The following is a 12,401-nucleotide window of genomic DNA, read 5'->3' on the forward strand; positions in this document are numbered from 1 at the left end:
GAGAATGACAAGTAGATGGAAAAGTGGTCTGTTGTGTCAGCGACAATGCAGCTAACATAACCTAAGCCATGAACATTTTAAAATGGATGCATCATCCATGTCTTGCCCACACAATCAAACTGATTGTAAGAGATGCTCTGAAGGTGGTGAAGCCCACTGTGGACAAAATCCTTCCACAGGAGCACAGCAGGTGCTGAAAAATGTAAGTCTACACAACGCCAGATCGGGATGCATTATTTTTCATAACAAACCAATGCATTTTTTTATTTTTAAAGAAAACAACCCAACTATAGTGGTTGCTCAACTAAAAGTTTTGCGATTATGCTGTGGGATTTAGAGGTAATTTGTGGTTTAGTACGGTACCCCGCGTGACTACTTCATTGCTCCAGACCAGCGCAAGGGGGAGTTAGAGCACGATTATGCTTTTGGTTCCCAAGGCACTACTGTGTCTCTAAAAACACACTTACTTGTTACTACTCGTCAGTATTACTTACTAAAACTGTTGTTACACTAATGTTTTTATTCTAAGAGAAACTTAGACTACAATTAGAGTGTGGAAATGTTATGATTATTTTGCTCTTACTGTATTTTATTTATTTATTTTATTTTACCTTTATTTAACCAGGTAGGCAAGTTGAGAACAAGTTCTCATTTACAATTGCGACCTGGCCAAGATAAAGCAAAGCAGTTCGACAGATACAACGACACAGAGTTACACATGGAGTAAAACAAACATACAGTCAATAATACAGTATAAACAAGTCTTTATACAATGTGAGCAAATGAGGTGAGAAGGGAGGTAAAGGCCATGGTGGCCATGGTGGCAAAGTAAATACAATATAGCAAGTAAAACACTGGAATGGTAGTTTTGCAATGGAAGAATGTGCAAAGTAGAAATAAAAATAATGGGGTGCAAAGGAGCAAAATAAATAAATAAATTAAATACAGTTGGGAAAGAGGTAGTTGTTTGGGCTACATTATAGGTGGGCTATGTACAGGTGCAGTAATCTGTGAGCTGCTCTGACAGTTGGTGCTTAAAGCTAGTGAGGGAGATAAGTGTTTCCAGTTTCAGAGATTTTTGTAGTTCGTTCCAGTCATTGGCAGCAGAGAACTGGAAAGAGAGGAGGCCAAAGAAAGAATTGGTTTTGGGGGTGACTAGAGAGATATACCTGCTGGAGCGTGTGCTACAGGTGGGAGATGCTATGGTGACCAGCGAGCTGAGATAAGGGGGGACTTTCCCTAGCAGGGTCTTGTAGATGACATGGAGCCAGTGGGTTTGGCGACGAGTATGAAGCGAGGGCCAGCCAACGAGAGCGTACAGGTCGCAATGGCGGGTAGTATATGGGGCTTTGGTGACAAAACGGATTGCACTGTGATAGACTGCATCCAATTTGTTGAGTAGGGTATTGGAGGCTATTTTGTAAATGACATCGCCAAAGTCGAGGATTGGTAGGATGGTCAGTTTTACAAGGGTATGTTTGGCAGCATGAGTGAAGGATGCTTTGTTGCGAAATAGGAAGCCAATTCTAGATTTAACTTTGGATTGGAGATGTTTGATATGGGTCTGGAAGGAGAGTTTACAGTCTAACCAGACACCTAAGTATTTGTAGTTGCCCACGTATTCTAAGTCAGAGCCGTCCAGAGTAGTGATGTTGGACAGGCGGGTAGGTGCAGGTAGCGATCGGTTGAAGAGCATGCATTTAGTTTTACTTGTATTTAAGAGCAATTGGAGGCCACGGAAGGAGAGTTGTGTGGCATTGAAGCTTGCCTGGAGGGTTGTTAACACAGTGTCCAAAGAAGGGCCGGAAGTATACAGAATGGTGTCGTCTGCGTAGAGGTGGATCAGAGACTCACCAGCAGCAAGAGCGACCTCATTGATGTATACAGAGAAGAGAGTCGGTCCAAGAATTGAACCCTGTGGCACCCCCATAGAGACTGCCAGAGGTCCGGACAACAGACCCTCCGATTTGACACACTGAACTCTATCAGAGAAGTAGTTGGTGAACCAGGCGAGGCAATCATTTGAGAAACCAAGGCTGTTGAGTCTGCCGATGAGGATGTGGTGATTGACAGAGTCGAAAGCCTTGGCCAGATCAATGAATACGGCTGCACAGTAATGTTTCTTATCGATGGCAGTTAAGATATAGTTTAGGACCTTGAGCGTGGCTGAGGTGCACCCATGACCAGCTCTGAAACCAGATTGCATAGCAGAGAAGGTATGGTGAGATTCGAAATGGTCGGTAATCTGTTTGTTGACTTGGCTTTCGAAGACCTTAGAAAGGCATGGTTGGATAGATATAGGTCTGTAGCAGTTTGGGTCAAGAGTGTCTCCCCCTTTGAAGACGGGGATGACCGCAGCTGCTTTCCAATCTTTGGGAATCTCAGACGACACGAAAGAGAGGTTGAACAGGCTAGTAATAGGGGTGGCAACAATTTCGGCAGATAATTTTAGAAAGAAAGGGTCCAGATTGTCTAGCCCGGCTGATTTGTAGGGGTCCAGATTTTGCAGCTCTTTCAGAACATCAGCTGAATGGATTTGGGAGAAGGAGAAATGGGGAAGGCTTGGGCGAGTTGCTGTTGGGGGTGCAGTGCTGTTGACAGGAGTAGGAGTAGCCAGGTGGAAAGCATGGCCAGCAGTAGAAAAATGCTTATTGAAATGTTCAATTATGGTGGATTTATCAGTGGTGACAGTGTTTCCTATCTTCAGTGCAGTGGGCAGCTGGGAGGAGGTGTTCTTATTCTCCATGGACTTTACAGTGTCCCAGAACTTTTTTGAGTTAGTGTTGCAAGAAGCAAATTTCTGCTTGAAAAAGCTAGCCTTGGCTTTTCTAACTGCCTGTGTATAATGGTTTCTAGCTTCCCTGAACAGCTGCATATCACGGGGGCTGTTCGATGCTAATGCAGAACGCCATAGGATGTTTTTGTGTTGGTTAAGGGCAGTCAGGTCTGGGGAGAACCAAGGGCTATATCTGTTCCTGGTTCTAAATTTCTTGAATGGGGCATGTTTATTTAAGATGGTTAGGAAGGCATTTAAAAAAAATATCCAGGCATCCTCTACTGACGGGATGAGGTCAATATCCTTCCAGGATACCCCGGCCAGGTCGATTAGAAAGGCCTGCTCGCTGAAGTGTTTCAGGGAGCGTTTTACAGTGATGAGAGGAGGTCGTTTGACCGCTGACCCATTACGGATGCAGGCAATGAGGCAGTGATCGCTGAGATCTTGGTTGAAGACAGCAGAGGTGTATTTAGAGGGGAAGTTGGTTAGGATGATATCTATGAGGGTGCCCGTGTTTAAGGCTTTGGGGAGGTACCTGGTAGGTTCGTTGATAATTTGTGTGAGATTGAGGGCATCAAGTTTAGATTGTAGGATGGCTGGGGTGTTAAGCATGTTCCAGTTTAGGTCGCCTAGCAGCACGAGCTCTGAAGATAGATGGGGGGCAATCAGTTCACATATGGTGTCCAGAGCACAGCTGGGGGCAGAGGGTGGTCTATAGCAGGCGGCAACGGTGAGAGACTTGTTTTTAGAGAGGTGGATTTTTAAAAGTAGAAGTTCAAATTGTTTGGGTACAGACCTGGATAGTAGGACAGAACTCTGCAGGCTATCTTTGCAGTAGATTGCAACACCGCCCCCTTTGGCAGTTCTATCTTGTCTGAAAATGTTGTAGTTTGGAATTAAAATGTCTGAATTTTTGGTGGTCTTCCTAAGCCAGGATTCAGACACAGCTAGAACATCCGGGTTGGCAGAGTGTGCTAAAGCAGTGAATAGAACAAACTTAGGGAGGAGGCTTCTAATGTTAACATGCATGAAACCAAGGCTATTACGGTTACAGAAGTCGTAAAAAGAGAGCGCCTGGGGAATAGGAGTGGAGCTAGGCACTGCAGGGCCCGGATTCACCTCTACATCGCCAGAGGAACATAGGAGGAGTAGAATAAGGGTGCGGCTAAAAGCAATAAGAATTGGTTGTCTAGAACGTCTGGAACAGAGAGTAAAAGGAGGTTTCTGGGGGCGATAAAATAGCATCAAGGTATAATGTACAGACAAAGGTAAGGTAGGATGTGAATACAGTGGAGGTAAACCTAGGTATTGAGTGATGAAGAGAGAGATATTGTCTCTAGAAACATCATTGAAACCAGGAGATGTCATTGCATGTGTGGGTGGTGGAACTAATAGGTTGGATAAGGTATAGTGAGCAGGACTAGAGGCTCTACAGTGAAATAAGCCAATAAACACTAACCAGAACAGCAATGGACAAGACATATTGACATTAAGGAGAGGCATGCTTAGTCGAGTGATCAAAAGGGTCCAGTGAGTGGAGAGGTTGGTTGAGGGTCACGGCGATTTAGACAGCTAGCCAGGCCATCGGTAGCAAGCTAGCATAGGATGGAGGTCTGTTGTTAGCCACCTCTTGCGTTTGGTCAGTAGATTAGTGGGGTTCCGTGTGGTAGAGGGGATTAATCCAAATCACACAACAACAACAACAAAAATAAGAACAATAGATATAGTTATAGAGGCCCGAGAAGAAAACATAATAATAATAAAAATAAATAAATTGTCCGATTGTCTATTCAGATAGCATCCGGTAAGACAGCTAACGGTTAGCGGGCCGCAGATGGGCGTTCAGGTAACGTCGCGACGGAGGAGCCAGCCGGATCTCCTTCAGGTAGATAACGTCGGCAGTCCAGTTGTGAAGGCCCGGTGGGTCTCCGCGTAGGCAGTAAAACGGGTCCGGATAGGTGACTGTAGCCCAGGAGTGAATGATGGAACTCAGGAGTGATTGACGGAGCTGGCTAGCACCGGAACAATCGATGTTTGCTCCGGAATCGACGATCATGTTACACAATACATGTATGTTTTGTTCGATAATGTGCATATTAATATCAAAAAATCGCAGTTTACATTGGCACCTTACGTGCAGTAATGTTTTGATACCAAAACATCCGGAAATTTAGCAGAAATACTAATAATAAACATTGATAAAAGATACTAGTGTTATTCGCAGAATTAAAGATAGACTTCTCCTTAACTTCTTGACGCACCCTATGTCTGCCGTACTCTGTTGCGCAAACAAAACTCATGCGAATACCCAGCTATCCACTGACACAATGTTTTCTTTCTTGCTCATTATTCAAAATAATAGCCTGAAACTATGTCTAAAGACTGTTGACACCTTGAGGAAGTGATAGGAAAAGGAATCTGGTTGATATCCCTTTATATGGAGCGAAGGCAGGCAATGGAACATGGAGCTTTCAAAATAGAAGCCACTTCCTGGTTTGATTTTCCTCAGCTTTCGCCTGCAATATCCGTTCTGTTATACTTACAGACAATATTTTAACAGTTTTGGAAACTTTAGAGTTTTCTATCCTAATCTGACAACTATAATCATATTCTAGTTTCTGGGCCTAAGAATTATGCAGTTTCAAATGGGTTCGTTTTTCATCCAAAAAATCGAAATACTGCCCCCTACACTCAACAAATTAATGCAACCGCTGTGTCAGATTTCAAAAAACCTTTACAGAAAAAGCATAATCTGAGAACTGCGCTCAGAACCCAAAACAGCCAGAGGAATAGCCGCCATTTTGGAATCAACAAAGTTAGAAACAAAACCATAAATGTTAACTCACCTTTGATGATCTTCATCAGAAGGCACTCCCAGGAATCCCAGTTCGACAAAAAATGACTAATTTGTTCCATAAAGTTCCATCATTTAAAGTGGGGCAAAAAAGTATGTAGTCAGCCAGCAATTGTGCAAGTTCTCCCACTTAAAAAGATGAGAGAGGCCTGTAATTTTCATCATAGGTACACAAAATTTGAAAAAAAATCCAGAAAATCACATTGTGGGATTTTTTATGAATTTATTTGCAAATTATGGTGGAAAATAAGTATTTAGTCACCTACAAACAAGCAAGATATCCAAAGAAGGGCCAGAATTATCTCCGGATCTGGGAGAATTGTCATCAACCACGCTAATTAGCATAGCGCAACGGTCAAAAAATATTACTAGAAAATATTCATATTCATGAAATCACAAGTGAAATATAGTGAAACACAGCTTAGCCTTTTGTTAACCTCTTACGGCTATAGAGACGCTAGCGTCTCTTCTGGCCAATAGCCTGGGGAAATGCAGAGCGCCAAATTCAAATAGTACGAGATAAAACTCAAACTTTCATTAAATCACACATGCAGGGTACTCAATTAAAGCTACACTCGTTGAGCTTTGGATGTTTTCACTCACACTCACGAGACTCCCAGTTAGACAGCAAATGTTCCTTTTGTTCCATAAAGATTATTTTTATACCCAAAATACCTCAGTTTGTTGGTTACTTGAGAAATCCACCGGAAATAGCGGTCATGACAACGGTGAAAACATTCCAAATTAGTTCCATAATATTGACAGAAACATGGAAAACGTTTTTTATAATCAATCCTCAAGGTGTTTTTCAAATATCTATTTGATAATATATCACCCGGGACAATTGGCTTTTCAGTAGGAGCGAGAGGAAAAATGACTACCTCTGTCTTTTAAGCAAGAATCACTCTGAGAGCCCTCAGCTGGCCACTTACGCAATGTAGTCGTTTACGCTCATTCTTCAACATAAAGGCGTGAAACTACGTCAAAATGCTGTAGACACCTTGGGGAATACGTAGAAAAAGGAATCTGGTTGATATCCCTTTCATTGGCCAATAGGGGTGCATAGGAACACAACGGGTTCAAAACATTAGTCACTTCCTGATTGGATTTTTCTTAGGCTTTTGCCTGCAATATCAGTTCTGTTATACTCAGACAACATTTTGACAGTTTTGGAAACTTTAGAGTCTTTTCTATCCTAAGCTGTCAATTATATGCTAATTCTAGCATCTGGTCCTGAGAAATAGGCGGTTTACTTTGGGAACGTTATTTTTCCAAAAATAAAAATAGTGCCCCCTAGTTTCAAGAGCTTAAATAAAGAATAATTATTATGTGTGTGACGTAAGGATGAAACCTGTATAAAAGTGTCTGCCAAGGCTGGAAAGCTTCATGAACCAGCTCGGCTTCTATTATTTTGTATTAAAGTCTATTTGAGCTGACAGACTCCGGTATTTGGGAAAAATTATTAACTGAATATTACCACGAGAGCCTCTCGGTGTATGCATGCAGTGTACCCAAGTGGCGTCGATAGCAACTGCTTGCACGTGCCTTACCACTACACTATGTCTCCCTGTTATGGCTTTTGCGCCATCAGTACACATCTTGACCATCCATTTGATGTTACAAAGCTGTCCAGTACTTTAAAAATATCCTCTCCTGTTTTCCAGTGGTTTGCAGAAGAGGATGTCTTTTCTTAATTGACCCGCCATAAATATAACGGTCATCTACCAGGAGCTGTGCCATGTCCGCAAAGCTTGCTGTCCCCAGTCCACCTGGCTGTGCTGCTGCTCCAGTTTCAACTGTTCTGCCTTATTATTATTGGACCATGCTGGTCATTTATGAACATTTGAACATCTTGGCCATGTTCTGTTATAATCTCCACCCGGCACAGCCAGAAGAGGACTGGCCACCCCACATAGCCTGGTTCCTCTCTAGGTTTCTTCCTAGGTTTTGGCCTTTTTAGGGAGTTTTTCCTAGCCACCGTGCTTCTACACCTGCATTGCTTGCTGTTTGGGGTTTTAGGCTGGGTTTCTGTACAGCACTTTGAGATATCAGCTGATGTACGAAGGGTTATATAAATAAATTAGATTTGATTTGTTGACCCATCTAGCTGTAAAGCATAGAATTGTATGCTTGTATGCGAAGCAGTAATTGTTTCAAAACATCTTCTGCCATGTCACTGATGCGTCGTGAAACTGTGTTTTTTTGATGAAGACATTGTCTGTATAGTTTTTGGGGCTTTTACCCCAGCATTGTCTCAGCCATATCCGCGGCAGCAGGAAGAATGAAGTTCTCCACAATAGCATGGGGCTTGCCTATCCTATCCACTCGGGAGCTCACTATATAAGACGCTTCTAGCCTCTTCTTATTAACGGTATCTGTTGCTTTTATACATGTCTTACTACTCGAAAGTCATCTTAATTCTCAGAAATTCTCTCAAAATTATCTCATCTTAATTCTCAAAAAGCTCCTGTGATTTATTTTTCAAATGCCATGTTTTGTTTCTAAATGTATGCGCAATAGTGAAGGTTTCATCGAGTTGTGAGATAGTGTGTTATATGTGCAAAAGTACTGTGGCTGAGGAAAGGCACTACTCCCAATTTAAGTGAACCCTAAATCAATGTAGTTCCCTTCTCATCATATTTGAGCCTCTTTGATGGTCCAACGTCCCTGTCTGTTGTTTGTTGCTTTCTCAGGTAAGGGGGTAGTAGATCTTTGGCTGCATCAGATTCCCAACTGTCAGTGTCCGTGGTAGCTGGACTAAAAACAAATGTAGAATTACTGATGCTAGCATTGGATGTGCTTGTGGAAGCAGAACAACTTGTGTCATTGACAGGTGCAGTACTGCTGGTGTAGCAGTACTACAAGTAGAGCTGGATTGTGTCTCTATGGACATGGGCCTTACTTTTAACTATTTATCCATTTTAGAGCAAACAGAATGAGCAGCAGCTACGTTAGGCTACTGTTACTGTAATTTAATTATACCAATGTGTTTTCATTAATTGAATTCCCTTAATCTATTTCATGAGAATTTGTAAGTTTCTTGTTTGCATAAAATAGACAGAGACCAGTCTTATCAATAATAGATAACAGAATGTATTCTCGGAGCGCGCTGCCACGTTACCTCGAGCAACAGTTTATATACAATAACATGACGTCATTTCATTACTCCTAAAATGAATCTCCTCCTCCAGACCGGGTCAAAGGGAACTTTATAGGTTCATTCTGAGTTCATTCTGACCCCCCTAGCACGGACACACAACACAACTGAATTAACTTTTGACCCATCAACATTATCGATCACCACTTAGCTGACAGTTCTAATTAACAGAAAACCTAGGAATGCACTCACTGTCTTATCTAAAACACCCCAGAGCTAAGTTTCGTCGGTTGTGTCCCATGCCCAATTAAGATGTCCCACGGGACTATGCAAGGCAGGGGTGTCCTCTTCCCTGAGCCAGCCTTACAGTTGACCGAATACCTCATGTACCCTCCTCAAGTTGGAGGGATCTGAATTGGGTTCTCAGGTGGGGGTGGGGGGTCATGAAGTTATAGCCCAGCAAGGGTCCTTCCGTTTGATCCAGATCCACTGGCTGCCTCTTTCAGCTGCTTGAGAAACTGCTCTGACGGTCTGCCGCAGAGCCTGTCCATGGATTCCAAGTTCTTTCAGCAACCTGATGGTGGAAGAAGCCACGAATCCTCTGCATCCCACTTCAACTGGCCAGACTTTTGCATTCCAGCCACGCTGAGTTGCGTCTGCTGCCAACTCTGTGTAACGCAGTTTCTTACGCTCGTAGGCCTCTTCAACAGAGTTTTCCCACGGGACTGTGAGCTCTATGATATACACAGCCTTTCGTGAAGGGGACCAGAGTACCATGTCTGGCCTAAGGTTGGTAAAAGCAATCTCAGGTGGAAAAATTAGTTGCTGGCCAATATCGACAAGCATCTTCCAGTCCCGGGCCATGGCTAGGTGTCCAGTTTCTGGCTTCGTAGGAGGATACTTGGGCCTTTTCTGTCCCTCCTGGATGAATGTTGTTGTTTTAACGGGATTGCTTGTTTTTGGAGGTAATGAATTGGTTGCACTCCTCTTGGTCTCAAGTGCTGCAGCCAGGCTCTTGAGGACCTGATTGTGCCTCCAGGTGTAGCGGCCTTGTGAGAGGCTGGTCTTGCAACCTGTCATTAAATGCCTGAGAGTCGCTGGAGCTGGGCAGAGGGGGCAGGTCGAGTCCTCGCCATACCATTGATGTAGATTTTTTTGGTGATGGAAGCACATCATAAACAGCTCTTATGATGAAGCTGATGTTGCTTGCTACCATTTGCCAAAGCTCACTCCAGTTGATCTTTCTCCTCTCCAGGCCTTCCCACCGCATCCATTGCCCTTGTTTAGCAAGAGAGACAGCCTTTGCACTTCTTGCAGTCTCCTCCTGTCTGCGCACCGCCTCGACCACCAGCTTCCTGCGTTCAGATGTTGTTGCCTTATGGAACGTTGGTTTGCTTGCTGCCAGGCCAAAGCCTCCTCTTCCATGCTGGATATTACCCACAATGTATTGGTGTCTCAGGGCTGATGTTGCTTGCTGCACAGCCTTGGATGATGTCCATTTCTGTCCAGTTTGTAGGGGAGGTGCAGCCTTGCTAATGGTCTGGTCTTTGGAGTGCTTCAATGTCATCTGAAGTCTTACTTTAGAGCACTTGTACTCCTCCGTTAGACTTGTGAGAGGTAGTTCAAGGACCCCTTTTCCATAGAGGCCGATGTTACTCAGGCATCGTGGGACACCCAGCCATTTCTTCACGTATGAGGTAATGGTTCGCTCCATCTTCTCCACTGTTGTTATTGGGACCTCATAGACGGTGAGTAGCCACATTACCCGGGGGAGAAGTTCAAACTGTAGGCACCAAAGCTTGAGCCTCCCAGGCAAGGGTCTTGTTGATGTTCTCAAGACCGTCGGCGATGTCCAGCCTTACTTGGTGCACTTGATCTTTATCCCGGAGGCTTTCGTTGTACCATCTACCCAGGCTCTTGATGGGTTGCTTAGACACCGTTAGTATCGGGTCATCTCCAATGCAGAACCTCACATCTTTAAGCTGTCCCTTGACTATGGAGATGCTTCGAGATTTGCTTGGCTTGATTTTCATCCGGGCCCACTTGATGTTATCCTGCAGTTTTGCAAGTAACCGCCTGGTGCATGCTGCAGTGGTGGTCAGTGTAGTCATGTCATCCATGTATGCTCGGATAGGTGGGAGACGGAGCCCTTCCTTAGTTCTCTCACCGCCGACCACCCATCTCGATGCCCTGATGATGACTTCCATGGCCATAGTGAAGGCCAGAGGAGAAATTGTACAGCCTGCCATTATGCCTACTTCCAAGCGCTGCCATGTTGTTGTGAAGTCAGGTGTTGTGAAAAACAATTGCAGGTCTTGGAAATAGGCCTTTACCAGTATAGTGATGGGTTCTGGTACGTGGAAAATGTTGAAGGATTCCCAGAGGAGTTCATGGGAAACTGAGCCAAAGGCTTTGGCCAGGTCGAGGAAGATGACATAGAGGTCTCTCTTGTCCTTCTTAGCTGTTTGGATCTGGTGCCAAATCATACTAGTATGTTCCAGGCAACCAGAGAAACCAGGAATGCCTGCTTTCTGTACAGATGTATCAATGTACTTGTTCCTTTCCAGATAAGTGGACAGCCTCTGTGCTATAATACTGAAAAAGATCTTCCCTTCGACGTTGAGAAGGGAGATTGGTCGGAATTGACTGATGTCTGTCGCATCCTTCTCTTTCGGGATTAGCACACCACCAGCCCTTCGCCATGCCTTTGGTATTATTTCCTTCTGCCACACTATCCTCATGAGCCTCCAAAGAAAGCGTAGAACATCCGGGGCGTTCTTGTAGAGCTTGTATGGTACTCCATTAGGCCCAGGAGCCGAGGCCGCTCTTGCTCTTCGGACAACGTTCTTTACTGTATTTGACATTGTGTTATTTTGCTGAACACGAGATGGTTTAATTTTATTTTTGACAGTGAAACGAGGCAACTCAGGCAAGAAAAAAAACTCACCCAAATGTATAGCCCAGTTGGAAAATATAAATGGGCTGTTTGAAAATGTGAATAATAAAAAATTTTGAATTACTTTTATTTAAATATTTTTTAAATGTGATTCACGTTTTTATTTGGCGACGGCATTGGCCATTTTGGGAATGCCTGCTGTAGCGTAGACTTTTTGTATTATTTTTGTCTTCTACCAAACCAATCTTTGGATGTCATTGCTCACTTGCTTCTGATAAAGTGATAAAGGCATTGGCTTACTGCCTCGAGAAAATGGAGTGGGAAATGAGCGTCAAATTAGTCAGCTGGCTGCTGAGAAATGGAAAAATCCCTGCAGTTTGTTTTCCCGGAGCATACTGTCTTGTAGGTGTCGTCTTGGGGAGAGGTTATGTCAATTCTGGTGACCTATAAAATGTAGGCCAATCAAACACAGTGCACTGATATTCAAAGGCTGCATGTTGTAATCAATTATAAACATTCCCATGTAAATGTTTCAGGCTGTAGTAGCTCAGAAACGTTGTGCAATATGTGGGAATGTGGAACATAATCTATTATAATTTGCCTGCTATAAATTATTTTGACCAACAGGGGTCACAGGTGTACACTGTTGAGCAAGCCATGAGCAATGAACCTATTTTCAACACAATTGGCTGGAAAACCTAAATACCTCAGGAACCTTTTGTTTCCCCATCACTAGTATAATTTTAAATGACAACATTTGCCTATGAGCTCACGTGGT

The 12,401-nt window shown here is 43.6% G+C and overlaps 1 protein-coding gene across 3 annotated transcripts in view; it reads left to right on the plus strand.

Annotated features, from left to right (window-relative positions):
* Positions 1-12,401, plus strand: part of LOC110500296 (ankyrin repeat- and BTB/POZ domain-containing protein 3-A) — a 206,469-nt gene that overhangs the window by 105,339 nt on the left and 88,729 nt on the right. The window lies entirely within an intron of this gene.

The sequence above is a fragment of the Oncorhynchus mykiss genome, chromosome 21 (assembly GCF_057628025.1).
Source record: "Oncorhynchus mykiss isolate SJ-2025 chromosome 21, ASM5762802v1, whole genome shotgun sequence".
In the NCBI taxonomy this organism is placed as follows: Eukaryota; Metazoa; Chordata; class Actinopteri; order Salmoniformes; family Salmonidae; genus Oncorhynchus; species Oncorhynchus mykiss.